Below are 22,574 nucleotides of genomic sequence, written 5' to 3' on the forward strand. Positions count from 1 at the left end.
TCACCTGCAGATCATCAGAGAACAAACACCGACCGGTATTTAAGACCAGCTCAAGCTTCTACTCTTTGCCAGGTTGTCTTCTGCCTCATAGTGGTCAACTGGCTTCCATGTTGTTGCTTATGTTCTTTTCCCTCCTCATATTAATCCAGTTCTTACATATATCTCCAGCTATCTGTGCTCTTGGATCAGTACAGCTTTGTTCATTAAGATTCCTTTCCTGAGACGCCTGAGAAGAAACAGTTGTCCATTGTATCTGCTTTTGGGTCCAAACTTCATTACAGCCTTTTCAGCCCTTCAGAGCGTGTGCCTATTCAAAGCTTGGCTGTGCAGATTAGCCACTCTGTGTGTTGCAATCTAGCCCTGCACTTGGGTCTCCAGCAATAAACTACCATGCCTGCTCTTGATTTGCAAATTTATACATCAAAAAGTACACAATCTTCTCAATCTTCCCAAGTGCACAACCATTTTTCACTTGTGACTTTCAGTGTGATAAAGCTTCTCAGAGATCTGAGCGCCTCAAACAAAACCATCTGTTCAGTTTAGCTGAACATGTACTTTAGTTTAATATTTCCATTTTCTGACGCACTACACTCAGAGTAAAAGATTTAACCTTTCCCCTCAGAGTATTAGTTGCTAGTTACTTTTAATGTTGTGATTTTCTCGTGGAAATATGTGCAGAGAACAGGCAATATTTTGTAAATTTAATAGAGCTGAAAAAAAGATTTGATTAAAAAAACATCTAGACTTCATGGTTCCTGCATTTAAAATCTTGCAAAGCAGCTTCTTTGTCATTTCAATAATTCATTTTTTTTTCATTCTTTTCAATCCTTTGCTTTTGGATGTGAATAAACTTGTTAAAATCTCTCTAACCTTCAGTCAAGGTTTCAATTCCATGTAAATGCAAAATTCAGCCGTGATTCATATTCAGCCTCTATTAGGCTCTCGTTCACTGATAGCTGTCCATTTCTTTTTGTCTCCTTTACATTTTTGCCCGCTGCAGCAAGAAATGCAGTGGAAAGAGCACAGGCCAGCATCACAGGTGTCCTTTTCTGATACAGCATCCTGCAGCTCTACAGGGAGGATCTCCAGGTGCTGCCATAACATCAGTGAAATGTTGTCATTCATCATGTCATGTTGATCTAAAGGCTGGGGTTCAGAAACTGCCTGAGGTCACATGCTAGCATTTACTGGCTTTCCCAGGAGAAAAGCACAATATGAGCAACAGCACTGTATGGCCTGAATGGTCAGCAAACGTGAGTTGAAAAAAATGCCTGATGGAAAAAGAGCCGTGTGGAGGAGAGCTGGAGGTGATAATAAAGTGCGAGTATCACACGGTGATTTCACATTAGTGGCTGTTTTTTTAATTAACCCCACTAACCCCACACCCTCTAAGGACAATTACTCTAATAAGTGGATTGCATATTCATAAAGACAAATGAATGGAATTAAAAAACATTCTTGTTTGTATTTATGGTGTTTTTAACTGTATTTATTACAGAAAGATGCTGTAGCCTATGACTAACAATGAGGTTATTCTTCTGCTCTTAGTGAAATAAGCTCATTCTGCTCACTCACATTGCACGTCTACTGTAAATGACATTTTAAGTGAATGAAGCAGAGTGAAAGGGGATCAGAATAAGGTGTGTCTAGAATGTCTGTAATGTAATTTTAATGGAGCTAACTGTAGTGTAGTTACCGCTAATGAGCTAGACTTATCCAGCGTTCATGCTGCGATGTGAGGCCATCAATTAGGAATGAGGGTGGAGACTGGTCTTTCATGCTCTTCATAGCTTTGAAGGAATTAGTCTGTTTGAACATTTACACCTTTGAGTGAACGAGCGTAACAGACAAGAGGAGAAAGGGTTGAGTTAGTAAGATGCCCCCTGCTGCTCTCTGAGATAAAGGCTCCTCTGCTGAGGGCAGCTCTGTCTGTGATAAGTGATTTGCTGAAACTTTTTTACGCTACAATTCTTAGTTTTCTGAGATGTAAAAGCGCTGCTAGGGGTAAGAAAAAAACGGGTGGAAAAAAGATTCTTCAGCATTTTCAGTTTGAATGCACAGATTTTTGGATTACAGGAAGATTCCTGAAAGTCAGCATAACTCGATTTTTTTGTGCAGACAAAACGGCATATTTGGAGTGTCCAGAAATAATGCAAATATGCTCTATGGAGATTACGCTCATGTGGGACTGTGGAAAGTCATCTTTGGAGGAAAGGAAGAGTATGAGTGATGGACCTAAGGAGGGACAGCAAGAACACAGAAAAACAGCCATCAAAATAGATACCACAGCAAGTAAGAACAACTGCGACAGAGACACCTTCCAGCTGCTGTCTTTCATATGCTAATGCTGGCATGACTGCCTGCCAGTGCAACACAGAAGACAATTTTGTGTATGTGCATGAGTGTTTATTCCATATGAAGGATGCACTCAGCACTCAGTAGTGGTAGTAAGAGTCATTTGAATCTTGCACAGAAGTAGAAACATAAAGCTTTAACCTTCATTTTACTGTAAAGAAGTGAACTTTATAGATGCATAAGATGTAATCCACTTTGTGATGACAGAATATATGTAACAGATGGTGTCAGCAGTCTGATCTGATTCTGTTAAACAGTCTTCCTTGACATAGATCGATGCACCGTAGTGTTTTTCTTTCACAAACTTTCACTGATGCCCTAAAACTGGTCAACTTAAATAAGCTACAGCCATGCATGGAGTAACCTGTTCCATCATTCCTTTGAACTTTCTTTTAGCCACATTTTATATTAACTAGCATCATATCAGATGCTTTTAACTTGACAGAGCCAACCATTAATTGCTTGTTTGTCCACTAAAGAGCGATAGTATCATTCACATTAGGAGTTGTGTTTGTATCATTGTGGAAAATGTCGTACTTTTATACTGGTCTTTACCAAATCCAGAGGAAACATCTGTAATGATCTGTAGGTGGACACAGAGGACAAAGGAAGAGAGTTTAAAATAAACAGACTTGAAACTACAAACAAATAAAACACAAATAAAAGCAGCAAAACAGGCAGTGCGCAGGAAGACTTACAGTAATAGACGAGTGTAATGACCCATGATACAAGTCGACGTGGCAGAGAGGGGGAAACAAACTAAAAACACTCAAAGGGAGGACAGCTACACACGGGTGGAGTAGCTAAACACACAGAGGCTGAAAAAAGATCTAAAGAAGAGCAAAGGTCAGAGCACACGCAGAAATGTCGATTAAAAAAAAAGATAACTCAGGTTGCTCTCATGATTTGGTTCCTTGGCAAATAAAAGCTTCACTTTGCTCACCAGACAGTTGCTCTTTTATCTGCAGTTTGGTGCTGAGCTGCAGTGAAAGGAAACCAAAGCTGCAGGCCGGTCAAAGCTGTTGGAAACAGGCAACCTATGGCTTCAGGAAATAATTCTCTGTAGGTTTATCGCATTAAATGACCATTTTTTAACTATACTTTTTTGAATTGTACACTGTTATGAATTATAAATACTCTAAAGATCCACTTCTTCTGCTGGACCCAATTAGCTGAAGGCTGCAAGCCACAGACATACGCAGGACGTTGAGAAGCAGAGAGACAAACAGCTTATGAACAATAAAATCGTCTTTAAAATCATCGTAAAAAAAATACATTTTCTTTACTGTGAGGTCTTACAAGTGATAAGTGCCAAACGGGACACTGCCGACTATAATTATTGCTCTGATGATTATGAGCAGTACAGAGCCATGTGGCAAACGCCTCATGTCTGCGAGGATTATCTGCTGGTCCTGCAGGATTTGTCTTCTTTTCAGCTGTTTCACTGAGCTGATAGAAGGAAAAGTATGACAAATGAATACGATTAGACTGTTTGGAGCTGCTCGATTATCATGTCCACGTGACTGTGTATGTGTGTGCTCGCATGTTTCATGCCTTGTACACTCACAACATGCAACTTCAAGGCTGTCATGTGATATGTAAAGGAAAGCGAGTATTCTGTGAACAACCACATGCTGAGTTTAACTATGCTGCCAGAACGCAGTACAGAAGACAAATCCCATGGTTGGGCTTTCCAGGTTCCCCGTGATTCACCCGTGTTACTTTAGCGAGCAAGAGAGAAGAAGAGAGAGGAACAAAGAGACAGAGGGAGAATGAGAATTAAGAAGCTAGCATACAAGGGGAGGATTAAAGAATGAGCGATAAAAACAAAAGTTAAAAAGAGGCGAGGAAATAAAAGGAGGGGAGAGGAGTGTTGAAGGTTCAGGAGGGTGACCAGAAAGGAGAGCAGATCAGTAATCTGAACTCTTTGTCAGCGTAACAGATTAGCTCACTGGGTGAAATGATATATGACTGGCAGCAGGCCTCCCCACATGCACACGTGCACAATCACACCCCCACTATGGATCAATTACCCTGTCATCCATGTGTGCAGCCATACATCATCACCTCGATTACATCTCGCACACACTTGTATGCTCACTCCAATATAAAGTACACACCACCACCAGAACTTCAGTTGTACTTTGTCTCACTAAGTGTTTGTGCGAGTGTAGAGTTTTACTACCAGGTTTCTCCGCCGCCTGATTTCTGTGTCCTTAATACCTATTACTGTCTATCTGTTTCTCCTGCCACCAGAGGGGAAACTGCACACTTTGTGACACACACATACTGTACACATGCACAGTCACACTTTAGAGGGCCAGTGGGGACTACTTCCTCAAATGAACTGCACTGGTCAGAGTGACTGAGTCTGGACAAAGTCATTTGTTGTGAGTAAACTTCTTTTGGCAGTTCAGGTCATTTCGGGCAACGGAACACACATAAAGACGCACACAGACACACACTCGCTCAGGCAGAGAGGCCGGTCAATTTGGACGGTACGGTGTCGATCACCCCTTCGCTCCTTTTGGTGTAGTCTACTGGGAAATGCCCGTAGCTCAGCTAAAGTGAGTTCAATTTAATTTGAACCTCTCACCGTTGAGAGAGGGGCGCGTGTGCACACACAGATACAGACAGAAACATAGACACACACACTGAGACAATAATATTGTTTTGTCCTTCATGAAGTGACACAAACATTTTTGCTGATACATCTGATGTTGTCTGACTGCACGTGTGCATTGTGTGCATGTGTTTTGTGTCAGGACGCTGGCTGATGCTTCTTTCTGTTTCACTGCCAGCAATAAACCACTAATATCACATATCCAACATGTCTTGGCGCAGCCCATATGGCCCTTCTCCACATTACTGTACAGTATCATTTACATTTGTTGCCCGCACATTGGTGAGCGGTTCTTCCCAAACTAAACCGCTAGGGGGCGCTGCTCCGCTTCAGAGTTTTACACTCTAAAGGCAATCCTCTCCATCTTCCTGGCGGACAAGCAGGAGCGCAGTAACAGTCTGCGTGACTCCCCGGCCGCAACGCATCTCTGTCCCGCCACTGGGCTGCTTTCACACTACATGGTTTAAAGAGGAGAAAAAGAAGGAGACTGCTGCTGCAAAACAGAAGCCAGGTTTCCAAACTGGCTGTTTCTTCCTTCGTGACATGGCTTAATAACTAAGTTTCTGTGCAAAAGCGGAGGACAGGAGCGGAACTTTCAGGAGACCTTTCCTTGCACAGGAGTAGTAGCAGGAGCACCACCCCAGAAGGTCACATCTGCAACCGGCTCCTTTTTTGTGTGTGTCTGCTACCCGGCTTCGGAGGTGGATGGTATGGTATAACTTTTCCGCTCCAGTCGAACTGAGCGGCCGGTGTCACAGAGGAGCTGTTTTCCGCTAGTGGAGTGGGGATGCGAGTCTCTTCTCTGTCTCGGATAGCGGAGCGGCTATGAGGAGAGAGGTTCACCTGCTGGGCTAACAGAACAAGACCACACCGCACCAACAGGTATGGGTCACAGGGTAGCCTTTACACCTGGGCGGAGCTGCTCGGTGTCCCTCACGGTTTTAACGCGCCTTTAGTTAACAGCAGGAGAAGTGAGCGTGATAAAAAAAGACAAAAAACAAAAAAAGTCAATTACTAACCCACCTGACATGCACGGATGCAGCCGTGTCAGTCTACTGGTTAGCACGCCTTAGAAAACCATTTACGCACGAAATGGATTACACTTCATCCGCTCCATTTGTAAAGAAATAGAAAGGGATTGGATTTTAGGAAGGCATTAGAGTTGTGAAAATGATTTCTAGTGGCGCCACCCGTCAGCCTGGTCTGCTTTGGTGTCAGTTTTATTCACGCGGTTGTGATTTTATAGCAAAGACAAATGATTGCGGTTGTTTCAGATATTGCACAGCCTATAGAACCTCTCTCTCTCTCTCTCTCTCTCTCTCTCTCACACACACACACAGACACACGCACGCATACGTATGCGCACGCACGCACAAGGGCGCTCAGGTAAAGCTGTGCGTGTGCGGGCATTGACGGATTCTGTGCGCTATTTTAGGCAGACCTGCCGTGTGGTGGTTGTCACTTCACGATGATTATTTTTTTGTGATTGATCCTATTAGCTGGATCCACATGTGCCAAATAATTGATAAATTAAAGTAAGAGGTGGCATTCTTAAAGAAAAAGAGCTGATAAGGAACCTTTATGCTTTCCTTATTCTCTATCCCCCATTATTCTCTATTACATGTCTCCTGGTTTAACAGTTGCACTCAGTGTGGAGTGTTTGTAGGCTTAACATGACTGAAATGCAGGCCACTGCTTTTGCATGTTAAACATTGAGAGGCTATGCAGGGGTGGGTGTCTTCTGCACCTGATGTGTGAATATGAAAACTTTACATTGACCATGGCAGCATAAATCATCAGTCTAACAGAGGAGAGGCTGTGAGTTAGGTGTTCCAGGCTCTACTTTTCTTTCCTTCACTGTTAAAAAGAAGAAGGTAGTGCCGGTTTCAAGCCTCTTCATGACCTAGACCTGGTTATAAAGTGTTGTGTGCACACAGGCTTGTTTAATTTAAACAAAGCTGGCCATCCCGACTGTGAATATTTTCGACATGTTACTGCTCCATCTGTCGCTGTCTCTTTCTCTGCTTCCGTTTTCACAAGCCTCCGTGAAGAGCACAGGGGAGGCGAGCCGAGGGGAACTGAGGGAGTTAGAAAATAAGAAGGAAGAGAACTGCCAGCAAGACTTGATGGTAGGAGGAGAAAGATTGCACAGAGGTGATGGTGAGCAAGAGCAACAAGGGAGATTGGTTGGATTGTTGGGGTTTATGGAGCGATACAAGAATGCTCTATAATTTGTGGGCAACGATGGGCCTTAATGTGGCCGCAAATGCTATCTGCATTTATAGTATGCTTTCCATTTTATTGACCACTGACAGATTTGGCAGACTTGGCTTTGGACCTTAAAGCCTGTCATTGCGAAGTTGCCTCTTCACCGTTGCCTATAAGACCCAGTGTTTTGTGGGTTGATGTAGCTCCCAGTCGAGAAATGGTGAGATGGAGACTTTGATGTACTTGTTCTCTGGCTCAGCTGTGTACACTCGGATCTCAGTGAGTGCTCTTTGGTGACGGGAGTAGTACACAACATGTGCAGTCTCTTTATGAGGCTAATTAAACCCATAAAGGCTAATGCTCCAGACACTCAGTCAGATTTCTTCCTTCTTTAAATCAGCAATTCAGCGACGCTTACATATTTGGAAAAAACCCTTTTTTCCCATATTGATGAGTTTTTCTTGTATTAGATAACGCCGTCACAGGTGTGATGGTTGCTGAAAAGGGGCCTCTGCACACCTACATGCCTTAAAAATAAACAATTTAGAAAAAAATCTCTCATTAATCATCATTATTTGCTTGTTATTTGCAAATTCATAATCAGTTTTAATCAAAAACAAATGTGTTCCTCTTTCAAAAGCAAAGACATTTCTAAGTGACCCCAAAACTTTAGGCACTAGTGAACTTTGTTAACATGAAAAGTTTAGTCACAAAATATTCTGGGCTTCTACTCACTTTACTAACTGCAGAGAAATGAAAGATAGAAATGAGGAAAACTAAAGAAAAATGAAGACAGAGCAGAATGAAGTTAAAAGAGGTGGGATTTTTGTTCTGGTTGTCACTTCAAGGAATGCATTTTGTTTGGATTTATGAATCTAAAATAGAAGAACTGTAACCAAGTACCTTCAGGGCTACATAAGTCCCAAAAATGGCACATGAGACTAGCTACAGATGTAAGCCCATCCCAACAGACTTTCGATTTTAGAGCATGATTTTGGTCTCCCCGACTAATTTCCTTCTCCAGATACTCAATCAAGGCTTAAACTTAGATGTATGGCAGCTCTGACTGGCAGGAAGATGCTGACAAAGGCATCTGTAGCCACTGGCTGCCTGCTGGGTCTCATTTTAGATAATCTAAGTCGCTGGACTGGACCTCTTGACCAATTTTCTGGTGTTGATGCATCATGGATCACCAACCCGGAGTAAAAAGAGTCTGTGCTTCAGTTTAGGTGTCTGTCTGATGTAAATATGTAATCTATAGATGGACCTTTCTAATGAAATAATGAAAGCTGCTAATCTAACTCTCCAGTGTTTATTTAGATCACGTAAGAATACAAACAAATGGCTGATGCTACAGAGCAGATGTGGACAATTCATTTTCCCAAAGGGTCACATGAAAAACTGGAGCTATTGTGGAGGGACACACCAATAAACTAAACTCGGTTCTGCTCACTAATAATTTTAACTCTCTATAAGCTTATTGGTGCGTGTCTTCATAACTGTCCCAGTTTGGCATCCAGCCTCTTGGAAAAAGGAATTGCCCACCCCTGCCACAGGGGCTATGTGCAACTTTTCTATACAGTCTTTGCACAGAAACCCCCCAAAACAATGTAAGTGCAGATATGTTTTGCTTAGTCATTTAGGAAACATTTAGTTACTACAGCCTACATCCTGCTACAGGCTGCAGAGCATGCTCAAATTACTTAATATGAATTTCCATCTTGGATGAATCACATTATATCCATTTAATGTGAGGGAGAGAGAGGGAGAGAGAGGGAGAGACAGAGAGAGACGTTACAAAGTACCAGATGTTTGCCCTGAGAATATCGTTCCTGGTGAGTTAAATGGTTTGGTTCTGGGTTCAAGGTTATATTAAGTTTAGTCTCCGTGCACTTGATTATTCATTGGTTGGGAAAACAAATGCGTTTTCACAGTCACACTGTTTAGACTGACCTCGCTTGTTTGTGTGTGCATATGCAAATATAAAAATGTGTATGTTTGCGTGTTTTGCATTTTATGTCTTAATTAGTGGGCCAGAGATGCAACAAAGGTCATGGTTGCCATCTTAACTCCTACACCACAGCAGAACCCCAGTGTATATGTGCTTCAGGAAAAATGAATGGCTCAGTATGAAGATTAATGTAGGGAATAATGCACTGCTTTACCAAAAAAACAAAAAATCGGTGTCCTGATTTTACTCCTTTTTTAGTATTTTATAAATTCATAACTGAATGTTGCTAGAATATGATTGATGGTATCGGACATGAACACAGTGCTCCAGCAGACTCCTGTCACAGACGTGCCTGAGGTGATTGCAGACTGCAGGACTTGGTCAGATTGGACCATTTTCACCCCAACTTCCTGCAGCCTCATGACCAAAAGCAGATACATACAGATGCTTTCATGTTTCTACATCCCACAATTTTATGTCTCCCTCTGCACCTTTAACACACACTCTACCCTTTCCTGTAGTTTTCTGACTTCTACCAATAAATCCTCTGGGCCATGGGAATAATGTCAGAGCTGTTATCCGGAGAGAGAGAGAGAGATTGGAAAAGAGAGATAGTTCTAATAAAGACAAAGAGATCAACCAGAGGAAACAAAAAATACACTATGCGGCCTATAAAAGGTGATCTCGTTTTCATTCGTAGCTGCGTGCGATGAGAAGAGAATAGGAGAGATGGGAGGGGGGGTGAACAAGACTGAGAAACAGGAAGGAGTAAGACAGAGACCTAGACAGAGCGAGAGAGAAAAGAAAGCTACAGGGGCTAAATAAAAATAAATAAAAAGCATGTGTCCTATAAAAGAGTGTTCTGTATTTCATTGGCCATCTCCAGTAGCTGTGTGTGGTGAGCTGAGGCCCAGGGGGGGGGACAAGTAGCCACTCTAAATGTGTGTAACCCACATAAAGAAATTGTTTCTGGGAGATCGAGCCTCGTAAATTCATTCCTAGCCGTCAGCCCTGTTCTTATCCCACCTCCCAAAGGTGAGCTATAACATCCAAACACATATTCTTTAGATTCTTTTCCCGCTCTGTCGCTACACTCAGACACACACATGTATTTTTCAGCACAGATCCAGATGCACACATCCGTCAGCAGAACCTCACTTTATCTCTATGCATTTTTTTATTTCCTTCTTTTTGGGGAGGAGGGGGGGGGGGGGGTGCACACAGATATACTGTACACACACATCCACTTTTGATAAGCACATTTTTTTTCAACAGAAAATACACATTCACAGAAATGCAGACACACATTGCTTTACTCCCAAATGGCTTGTGTGGGACAGTTACAGTGACAGCTACAACAACATCAGGACCTGCTGTGGAACAAAACAGCGTCAGAGAGAAACAGCACCAGATGCTGAGCTCACAGCTCCAGGATTACCTTAGCCTGAACAAACTCCATTACTGCCTCTATTACGCAGGTATACACAGGCCGGGAAAAAGCACTTTGCAGAACCACTGTTTACCCACCACCTCTCGCCCCCACGCTGCTTCCTTCGACTACAGAGCAAGGAAAGGGTGAAGAGCGGGGGAAGGGGGTGGGTTTCATGGGGGGAAAGCATGAGGTGCATCTTTTCTCCGGCTGTGTGCGTCTAACTCAGGTTAATGTGGAGGGCGGATTCAGTATACACAAGAGGAAAAAAATCATTATTAATCTTTTTGCTAGTCAGTCATTAGGAAAAAGAATCTGTATCAGTGCCAGCATATTTTATAATATTTCATTTACAACGTTTACAATGTTTCTTTTTGTATTTACTGTCACTGTTTATTGACTGTGTCTACATTTTGGCCTTGTTGTCGGACAAAAATTAAAATTTTTTCGACGTTCTCAAAAATGTTTCTGCCGTGTTATGATTACTTTTTAAAAAAAATAAAGCTGTATGAAATGAAAATGTCAGCTTCCAGCTTTTCAAAGGTGCTCTTTTATGTGGATTACGCTTTTAGGACAATTTGTCAAAATATCCAACTTCTGCCTGTTCTTATTTTTCATCTGAATCTGTATAAAAAAAATCGTTCAACTCTTGGTCAAAAAAAATTATCAATTTTAAGACAATGTGTTGAACTCGGCTTTTCAGTGAAGGCCATTCCTCATCATTTCTTACATTTTGTGCGCTAGCAGGCTGATGAATTCACTGAAAATAACAAGCAGCAGATAGAGACAGTCAGACAGCACGGCGATGACGAAGGAATATTGTGGCAATGATCGGGGTATGAGATCAGAGCGTTCCTGTGTGTTTGTGCGTGTACATGAGAGCTTTTCCAAGGCTGCTTACGTGATTGCAGGGCCATCAATACAAAGCTGAATGGCTTTTGCAAAACAGCATAAGTGGATGAGCAGAAGGTTAATAAGGGAGAAAAGCAAGTGTGTGATTCTGTGTGAAAATACACTATAAGTATGTGTACATGTCTGAGGTGAGTGATGAACTGCCATGTATTTGAGCTGAAAGCCATCCATCACCCTCATCAGTGGCTCTTGAGTCCTGTCATTACACGTTTCCCTTCAGTTACACTGTTAATAGCATCTCTCTTGACCAGACTCTGCTGTCTTTCTGTCAGCCTCTCAAATGTTTCTTTTTTTTTCCAGCACAAGGCAATGCCATCAACAGATGTAGTACACCAGTAAGTGAATGCACTGATATTTATAATGCTCTGACAGTCAGGAAATATTCGAAGCAAGTATCAAAGTCAGATTACTCATATTACAAGGGCAATATCCAAACCATTATTTAAGTAATGTTTCTGTTGCTTTTGAAAAATAATGAGCCTTTAAATGGGAAATAATGTCGATGCTCCCAGTGGCCAGCGAGGGGAGCTCCGTTCAATCGAGATGTTGTGTTAAAGCCTTGATGCATAATCAAACACTTTGGTTTTAAATGTGCTGAATTTACATGTGAAAATACGAAAAAGTCAGAGCTGGTTATGCAATATAATGATATTATAGTAAACGCCACAAAGGGCATTGTATGGAGCCCTTTTATAATCTCTCACTCTTATCTGGTTTCCAACAACACATTGCTGGTTTTGCCTTGGTGCCGCCAGGCTGCATTTCACAGGTTTAAAAACTGTATGATAGACGCAGTCTTATGTGGTTAAAATTTAAGGAATTTCTAAAGGAAGAAAGTATTGCATACTGCACTTGTGAGTCATTTTTAGTCTTAGCCACCTTTTTGACCTCACCAGTCTTTCTTTAGTGGAAAATGTGATCATTTCTAATTGGGCTCTAAAACGCAGCTACATATTAGTCTGGTATCTCCACAGATGACTGAAAACCACAGACAGCAGTGATGACATACAGATTCAGTGAGTCAGAACGCAGCACAAAAGAAGGCAGGTTGTGCTCTCCACCTGTTAAAGCAGAAACTTCCCGGCATGCTGGGAGAAAGAAGCTGGCTTGTCTGCAAAACATGTACCAAAGACGAAAAACACAGAGCGCTCCTGATCTTGTGTTTGTACATATAAAAGTTCTGAATCATGTCTTACTAAGTAATAACAGGCTGTTCCTGAAACTTCAAGGCTCATTAACAGATAATTGTGATTAATTGAAACATAGTGAAATATAGTGGATGCTCTTGCACCATTGTAGGCAAATCCAGACGGTGCAGGTGAACCATTGTTACTATTTGTGGTAGCCAACTCGCTGTGACATGTTGCATCTTATTAAGGAAGCCGTTTGATTTGTTGATTTTGGCGCCACTATAGCTTCTGCTAATGAGTTTGCAGTGACAGAACTCTCAGCCAGTGTGTGGGCTGGGAGGTGGTATTACTTTCAGCAGCCATTATAAACGAACCGACACAGACACTCTAGCTTTGGCGGTGTCAGAGCTGACTCATTACGGCTGATGGCGAAGAGGAGCTGTTAGCCAGAAGTCTGAACTACACCACACATGCAGCCCTCTGGCAGCTTTCTTCATCAACAACTAGACAGCAATCACTGCGGTCATTAGGCCAGCAAATTAGGCCTTACCTTGTGTGACTGTTTGTGTGTGTGTGTGGGTCTGCTGTCCCTGCTCTCTAGATGTATATTTGTGAGTCTTGTCTTGGTCAGTCTTACGGCGATGATGAGGAGCAAGGTAGGTGGAAAATCACGTCCCCAAAGCTGAGAAATGGAAACCACAGAGACACTTCGAGTCACTGATGAACTGAGCCGCTGTTGATAGATTATAATGAGCGTTGAAAACTCACTTTGTCTTCTTGTTTTAATAATTCTTTTCTTTTTTTTTTGTCTGGGTGTAGCTCTGGGCTCGTCCTACTGTCTGTCCGTGTTTATCTGTGTGTGCCCTTTTATCTTGTAGTCTTTGATTATGTTCTTATAAGTGGAACCACTAGCTATTTTACAGCTGCCTCATTAGGTTGTCAGGCAAGCCCACAGCACATGCAATTATATCTAATTATGCAATTATGAATTCAGAATGAAGCTTTATATACTGTAGACTGCAATGTTTGAGCTGGAGCACACACACAGCAGTAATTAGTTCAGTTTTGTGGGTATTTGTGCACTATATGGGTATGTGTGTTTGTGTGTGTGTGACACCAATAAAGGCTATAATAACGAAACAGACATGGATGAGCGTGCACGTTTAAATACTTTCTATTACCTTTGAGGACTTCTTTTTACACACTGTGTGTTTAGTCTTAGCATATTTGTCAGTGTAGGGCACACTGTGGGTCAGGGTCCCGGCACAGTAACATTTAGAGGCTGTAACTAAACAACAACACTTCCTTTGACTGTTCAGCTCAGTCTCGTTGCTTATAAAGCAGAAGGATTCGCTAGTAATAAAAAAACAATAACTTAAAGTTAAAAAAAGTTTATATTTAAACTTTAACGTTAACTTAAGCTGAATGTGCGGACATTTCCACCTCCATCTTTAGCTTCCTTTTCTGCTTAATGCTTAAAAGCCAAAAAAGTGTCTGCGTGTTTTAACAAGCAGTGTCGATATAACACAAGAAAAAATGATATATTGATATATAGATATAAGGATTATTTTGTGCAATACAAAGTAAACCCTGCAGCCTACAGTGTAGCATACTGGCCATTCTGCTAAAAGCAACTCCTTCTGCTGGGACCTGTGGAGCTGCTAATGGGTAAAGTGGCGATGGATAGGTTAGTGCTATGCAGGCTGCCATAAATCTGAATAACGTTGGAGCTCTAAATACTGCAATGAGTTTTTGTTTTATCAATAACACAAATATTAGACCTGAGTTAGGACTCAGTCACACAGACCTACAGACTGGTGGGCCACCTGTTAGCAAAAATGTGTGTTCCCTGACCAGGTAGCGACTTAGCGACCATTAGTCACCAGGTGAAAGTAGTTACATATATTGCTGCACTAAAAACCTCATAGCTATTGCTTTGGTTGCTAGCAGATTGCTAGTTTGCATGGAAACTAGCAACTTGGCGAGTAGTTTGAGAACGTCTGCAGACAAGCTGGCGTCTTCCATGCAAACTACTGGCAACAGCTGTAGCCCTACCTGAATGGTCTGCCTGGGGATTCATGCTTGTGAAATCCTGCATCATAAACTAGTTGTTTTCTATGTCACAACCTATGTTGTAACCTGATGTGCACTGTAATTACATGTCCCACTGATGCTGCCATAACTACCGTGATTGGGCTGCTCAGTACCCCCTCCATCAGCTGACGGTGTCAAACCTAGGATCTTCTTGCTATGAGGCAACAATGGTGATGACTGCACTACTATATTTTCAGATGCATTATGTTCTGAAAATCATAGATTCCGGTCTCCGATAAATCTGCCACTTTTGGCTTCAACCAAAAACGCCACAGTCTGCGCGGTCAGAGGGAACGCTTTGTTAAGAAGCTTGAAAGCAGAGGTCTGCTTCTTCTAATTTGCACGCTTCAGCCTTCCTACACTGCTGCAGCATTTCTGTTTTTCTACCAGACACATTTCACACCAGCACTTCAATAGATGAGATAAAGAAAAAAAAACTCTGGAAGAGGGGAATGAGCTACGGTAGGTGGTGCGCTTCAGTGTGTCATGTTTCTCCACAGATCCTATTGAGGAAAGCAGGCACGGCTGCTCGGCTCCCAATATGTGTGTGAGACGGGCTGACAGTAATACAAGCAGTATCTGGCACCCCCTCCCAGGGATCACATCCTTAAGACGGTTTCTTTTACTAATCCCCTCCTAATATGACTAATATTATGACACTGCCATTAGCTAGAGCCCTCTGAGGGCACACGCAGGAGGACAACTACAGTAGCGAGCGAGTGCATATATACACATGGTGCTTGAGAAAGCTTAATCGGAGGCACTTTATAAATATAGTTATTAATGTTATTAATGAAACAATACGAGAGTGATCTGAACTTTAGATTCACTGTTTTTTTCATCTAAAAAATCAAGTGGTGGTCAGAGGGTTTGGGGGGTGGGCGATGCCGATGCCCTTTATATTTTCTGCCAGCAGCCACAGTTGTTTGTTGAAGAAACTTGTTGCTTAGTTGGATTTATTGATGTTGCCAGAGTCTGGGGAGACCAGGATAAGTGTCAATAGTGAACAAGCAACAGAGAATGGCAGCAGCAACAGCAGAAGCAAAAAGATGATATCTGTTTTCAAATGTAATATCAAGGTGAAGTTACATAATAAAGCTTTTCTGCTCATAAACCTATTAACATATTTTAAAGTGCCATTATTTTGAAGTGTTTTTGTACGATTAAAATCAAATAATGCTTCACACACACGTCTGTCAGTGTATAACACAACATTCTTTCAGGTCGAGCCAGGATAAGACTCAGGCTGTGTGGGAGAGACTGAGAGAGGCTCTGAATGCAGAACAAGAATTCTAATTTTAAAGCCATGAATTACCAAAAGGCTGCTTTCAATTTGATTGAATCCAACTTTATTAGCATTCCGCTTGCCTATTTGTGATGAGGCTGAGCTGGCCTTGTGTCCTCTCCAGGGCTGCAGCTGTGGCAGTGAAGGGCACAAAGAGGAGCTTAATTTGGGATGCTGATGGCTTTAAGGCTTTCGGTGAGAAAGAATTACGTTGTCAATTATTTTTGCCAATATGTTTTCTACATCTTGTCTACTCTTATTGCACACACAGCTTTTGATATGATCGATTGAACATGTCTGTCGTAGTGTGTGAAATTTAGATGGTATGCAGCAGGTTCTCGGTTTAATATGAAGAAGTACAGATGTAGTGAGCAAACTGTGCTATATGACTCTAAATTAAATGGTTCATGTTCTGGTTCTATTAGTATATATGACATTGTTAGATGTAAAATAGCGGTGCAAGGATGATTTTTAATTTTTTGATGAAGTTTGTGTAGTTAAGAAACACAGAAAACAAAAGCCAGATGTCTTGCATTAAATACGATGAGCATTAATTCAGAAACATCTGGCAGATATAAGAATATAAGGATGATATGAGTGTACACAGTCCTTCCTCATACTTCTTCCTCATGATTTGAATCGTTTGTAATCTAAATCTGACAAATGCAATGGACTAAATAGTACACGTCTTGTGTGGATGTACTTTCACTAGTTATTATCAAATTCTATCAATAGCAGTTGACCCATGAATTTGATTGTGCTATCCGATCGTTCAGTCTGACGTCACTAGCCGTGTCTGGGTCTAAACTCCGCTGCAGGTCCATATATCAAACGATCACTGTGGCATTACTGAGAGTTGAAAAACTGTCTAAAGTCTTTCATCTTTAATAAAATGATCAGCGTTCTGCTCTACCAGGTGTAACAACTGAGTTTAACATCCAGGCATCCATGAAAACGGAATTTATGACATTTAACAGAGTTAGAAGTTAGCAGGGAGTTAGCTCGCTAGCTTCTATCTAAATACAATATAGCATGTCCTGACTGCGGGGTTTTGGAAACAAATTCAAACGTACAGCTCTGTTATCACTTCCAGCATAAATGAAGACAGAAAACTAAACAGCAGTGACGTTTGTAGGGTTACTGAAGTTGGGCTAGCTGGTATATAATGATGTGCTACGTGACCGCTAGCGACACAGCTATGTTAGCATAATATAAACAAGCTAACTTTTTTTCCACTCGATAAAAGTTAACGTGAGTGTTCTCGGTGGTCAGGAACAAATGTAATCGCATGGCAGGATGCTGTAAAAGGACCTAACTTCAGCCAGGAGAACAATACGAGGTTAGTCATTCATATACTGCTGCATGGGCAACCCGTTCTCACTCCCAAAGCGTAACATTTTACGCTAGGTGACAAATCGTCACCATATTACGTTTTCGGCTACCCACCACGTTCCTAAATGACGACCTCGGAAAAAGAGGAAATATGAGAACCGTCTGGACTGAACCTACACATGTTCGCTCTTTTTCTTCAAATCGCTTAGAAACACGCTATTTAACATCATTAAAGTCCTGGTTAAGGTCAGGAATACGGTTATGGTCAGGGCTAGGGATAAGGTTAGGTTTAGGGCTGGAATACAGGGCTGGAACGTCTACTACCGCGGGAGCGTCATTGCACTGGATTCCAGCCATAACCCGCCGCGTACCATAAGAACGCCGAAGGTCTCCTTTCGCGTTCCTCAGGAACGCCGCGGGACGTGACAAAACGTCGACATGTTACGTCTCGGGAGTGAGAACGCTCTGGCATGGGCTGGGCTGTAGTTACATCCTAAGGTTTTAAAAACTGAGCTTAAATAAATGGTTAGCGGTAATAAAAGCCGAGGGAGGTCAACAGGGATCACTGACTGTTTTAGGAGCTTTTTGAGATTAAATAGAAGAAAATACAAAACATTAAACATGTTAACAACACAAAAGCCATATTAAACGCAGACTACTTTAGACCCGGAAGTAGGATTCGTCACGTCATCACTTAATAATCGGATTGTGATTGTGAGGATAAGAATTAAGTGTCCTCCAGTTCTGCAATAATTTGTGTACTTTAACCATCGCTGGCAGAATGCAACCTGTTTTTCTTGATGTACCCTTAAAAGGAAACATCATGTGATCATGTAACCATCCATGTTGTGTACTGAAGGCATTAGTTGTGTATTGAGCTGATGGGATTCTAGATTAATGCTGTATAAAAAAGTTATTATTATGTTTCCAGTGTGGAGCTGTCTGTGGTGCTGAACACTGCATTGGCGACCACTGATGGAGCTCTCCATGGTGTTGCAAGGGATGACATGCTGCTGGGAACAAATAGCAGAAGCCAAAGACGTTTGAAGTGGTCACTGCTAACCATCCATTTGATTGCGATGTTTTATCAGATTAAATTTATTTTCCCTCTTAGCTGCATGGCCACCCACAAGATGATGGCAGCAGTAGTGCTGAGCTGCTTAAAGAAGAGATATTTTTCCACAGTTACGACTTTCATGTGGAGACATCTTAAGAATCTCTTTGACGCAGCATGGTCCTTCTTACCCCCTAAGGTGTTTGGAAAAGAGAGCTAATGCAGCGAGGCAAGCTGGAGGAAAAATCCACCTGACGTTCATGGGAGGGGGGGTCAGTGCTAAGGGGGAACAGCTGTGGAAAAAAACATTCTTGAAAAGGAAGAACGACATTGGATGGATGGACACTTTTTGCGTGTTCTCTTGGCGATTCATGAAGTATAAATAATCTGCAGAAGGCATGACTTTTGGACCTTTCCTTTAAATGGGAATTCAACATCTTCAAGTGTCATCCTAATTCCATTTCCGCTTTAAAGCATCCTGTTTAAAAATTGAACAACTCCTCTCCGACTTGCTCTCTTTCAGAATCTGCTTGTGAGTTCAAGTGAGCATATGTTACCTATACTGCGAGGACTCTGTATGTGCAAACTTGTGTCCTGCACCTTATTAATAAATCCTACAGAGAGCTGTGCTATGGCACTGGCTGTCCATCCTTCTCTCTCTTTTGTCTCCATGTGTGTCTCTGCTTTGGATTTGGAATAACTGTGAAGACTGAAATGGGAGTTGGGGATAGGGTTGATATGAGGCTCCTGTGTGTGTGCGTTTGTTCACACATGTGTGGGTGTGTGCTTGTGTGTGTGTGCGGGGTAAGCCTAGGGGTAAGCTTTTAGAGGTCTGAGCAGAAGGGTGTGAGTGAGAAGGGGAAGACAGATTTGAGCATTTATCTCTCCCTGCAGACCTCCTGTCCTGCATGCCTACACGTCCACACACAAACACACACACGCACATACAGTACACACAAATATATGTATACCAGTCCCATCTGTAATCATGTTTAGCACAGCTCTCTCACACACATACACAGTCTTGTGTGAATGGACGATCACATCCAGCTAGAAAAGAATGCCTATGCTTACTGAGTTGGCTGCTCTGTATTTGTTGTGCAGCAACAGCAAAATCTCTCCACTGTACCTCCTATTGCTCACCAGAAACAAGCCCTGAGCTGCAAGCAGACAGAACATAGCCTGGGATTGTGGGGTTGATGCTATTTTTACAGCCAGCGTGATGAGAGATGTGCTGAAAGAAAGCTTGGCTCGCTTCCCCTGCTAGATGCTTTAATTAGAAAGCTCGCACTTCTTCCACTCTCACCTGTCTCTTTGTTATGGGAAATAATACATGTTAGGGAGAAAGAAGTAACTGGATAAATGGATAGATACGTTTAACTGAGAATACAATTTGCACCCATTTCTTTATTTTGCAAAGGCGTATTTGCAAGGAAACGGCGCTTCCAGGGAGTTACTGATACACGGCGCAGAGCGTTGCAGTCAAAAGCACAAATCAATGCAGAGAATATAGTGGAAATTACTACAGCAGCCTGCAAGTGAACCTAGTGGAACAAACTAACTAATACATGAATAAATAAGCACAGTGAAATGGAGATGTGTGTGTGTGTGTGTTTGGGAATGTGTGCGTGGCACACAGATCGTGGACAGCGCTGTGCCAGCCAATTAACGAAGTGTGTAAACCGAGCTCATTAAAGAAACACAACATTGGACACACACACTTTCATAAACACGGTCACACACAAACACTTCTTAGTATCCAGCCAGACTCTATTTCAGGTACCGTTCGTGTATCGGAGGAGGAAGTTTTGTTTTTTTCACAGCTGGTATTCTCTGCTTGTTTGAAGACTCTTCTAGTCCTTTTGTTGTGTCCATGTGTGTGTGTGTGTCTCTTTGAGTCTGTTTGGACAAGCTGTAAAAGATTGATTTAGAGTTTGTTGCTTTGAACCAACTGCCAAGTGTTGCCTCACTAACACTCCGTGTTCAGAGAACAAAAGCTTTTCAAGGTCCCCCACCTACTAACCGTTCCTCCGTCTCTCTGTCTGTCTCCCTATGACTCGGTGCTTCTTGACTTCTTTTCTTGTCTTACACTCATCTATTCTAATCTGGCTTTGTCTCACTTTGCCCTTCTGTTTTCAAATGTTGGCTGAGCAGCACAAACACAAGCGCTTCGTTTGCTTCTCTGTGTAATAAAAGCGAGTCATGAAGATCCTGTTTTGAAAGTGTTGTGACTGAGTGCAGCATGCCTGTGTCTCCTAACTTTCTCCTGTCAATGAGACTGTGAAAAATAAGCAGCTATGAGATTTAGGGGAAAACATTTTCTCTCACGCTGCTTAATAACCATGATTCATGGAACAGCGTGGACTATTATTAGTCACTCAAATGAGAGGAACCGAAGAGGGACTTAATCAGGCGGTGAGGTATGTGCTATCATTCCAGGGTCTGAGTGTTGAAAGGTGTGTCTGTCTCTCCTGTTTCTGCTCCACGCGTGTCTCAATTTAAATTACGTTAATTCAGTCCATTTTGGCTCAGTGTGAATTAGTGGCATAAATGCTAGTGGAGACAGGTTCCCAAGTTTCAAAATAACATAGCAGTTATCCACGAGATGTACTGTGTCATGGCAGTTTTTTAAATTGGTTTTCTATTAATCATCAGGGTTGGTTTCCAAGAAAAGCCTTTTTTCAAAGATTTTCCTTACTAATTCTGATTAAGATTTTTTGTAATCTATTGATATTAGGTTTTTTTTTAAACTGGAAGTGACATATATAAATATATATAATTTTCATAATAAAAATTTTATATTAAAGTGTGTAGTTTACTTCTGAAAACAAAGTTATTTGTTGCTGGTGCGAGTTACAAATACAATTACAAGCTGTGCATTAACCTTTACCTAACTTTACATTAGCAAACAAAAGCAAAAGCAACAGATTTAGATAATAAAAAAAAGGTTACTTAATCATTTTCCAGTATGTTCAAAACATCATCTTATAACAGGACATTCTCTCTCTCTTCTGTTATTGCCAGAAATTAAGTATTTTTATATTGCCTAATTAAATGTGTACAAAGCCCTTACCACAAGGTTTCCCTTCTGGATGCAGAGCTTTCACGCTACCAACATATTAGCGAATGGCCGCAAGCGTGCGTGCGACTGTTTGCCTTCTCATCTTTACATTCATGAAGCGGCTTGTTGTCACTCACACAGCAGGCTGACCAGCTGGTTATTGGTCAGAACACTGCAAAAAATCTGATTCTGGTCCTTGGCTGGTCGATCGGTGGTTATCTAGTGAAAATTGGGCTGTTAAATACATCTGGGTTTTTGTTCGAAGGTCAGATTTTTTCAGAACCACTCAGCATTTTTTTATAATCTGGTAAATCACAAAGGATGAACAGAAAAAAGGGATGTCACATCAATTTTGAACATTTTTCTACTTGTTTTATACTATCAAGTAATGTATCTTTATTTTAATAAATGTTTAAAATATCTCTGGCAGCGTTAAATATTGAATTATAGCTTTTTCTCTCTTTAACAAAAGTACCTCCAATTAGATTTTTTGTTTATTTCACGGATTTTATTCTCTTAAATGTCTAGATTGGATAATTGGTTGTTATTCTGTGAAATGTGACATGTTCATTTAGAGAGAGCTTTAATAGCTGTTATTTTGTTTTGCTAAAAAGATACTTCAGTGAGCAAATATATTTTAATTAATAAATAATCACGCTAACATTTACTGGTTGTCCTAGTTAAAGTTATGATTCGTGTGGTTCGTGTGGTTAAGTTTATTCACATACATGACCTGAGCACTCACATCAACCCAACATCTGTAGCCTTTTTGATTTATTCATTTATTCTTTTTGCTTGACTGGGTGCAGCGTTTTTCCTGATGTGCAGCCAATCAGAATTGTACACAGTTTACACACATAGATGAGCACACACATGTATTTGTGCTGGGGAATGAAGCTCAGTGATTCTGTGTGCATATTTTGATTTTTGTGTACTTACAAAGGCCAATCGTGTGCTTAACAAAAGATTTGGAGGATCGGGAAACAAAGCTGCTGTATCCAGAATTTGTCACAGACTCAGCTCGTTTGCAATACCTTCAAGTGCATCCAGTTACACCTCTGTCAGCTGGCTATGGAGAGTACAATCATCACTGCTACACTACGAAACTGAAAAAGGCAAAACATTTCTTTCCTTGTCATT

At 41.5% G+C, this 22,574-nt stretch overlaps 1 protein-coding gene across 1 annotated transcript in view; it reads left to right on the top strand.

Annotated features, from left to right (window-relative positions):
• The first annotated feature begins 5,386 nt into the window (after positions 1-5,386).
• LOC146550005 (chemokine-like protein TAFA-2) overlaps positions 5,387-22,574 on the top strand; it is a 96,597-nt gene continuing 79,409 nt past the window's right edge. The window contains exon 1 of the mRNA XM_085260368.1: positions 5,387-5,860. The gene's annotated coding sequence lies outside the window, so the exon portion shown is untranslated. The remainder of the gene's footprint in view (positions 5,861-22,574) is intronic.

Source organism: Mchenga conophoros, linkage group LG20, assembly GCF_057382185.1.
Source record: "Mchenga conophoros isolate Kocher_MC1m ecotype Shallow Benthic linkage group LG20, M_conophoros_male_GT1.1, whole genome shotgun sequence".
Classification (NCBI taxonomy): domain Eukaryota; kingdom Metazoa; phylum Chordata; class Actinopteri; order Cichliformes; family Cichlidae; genus Mchenga; species Mchenga conophoros.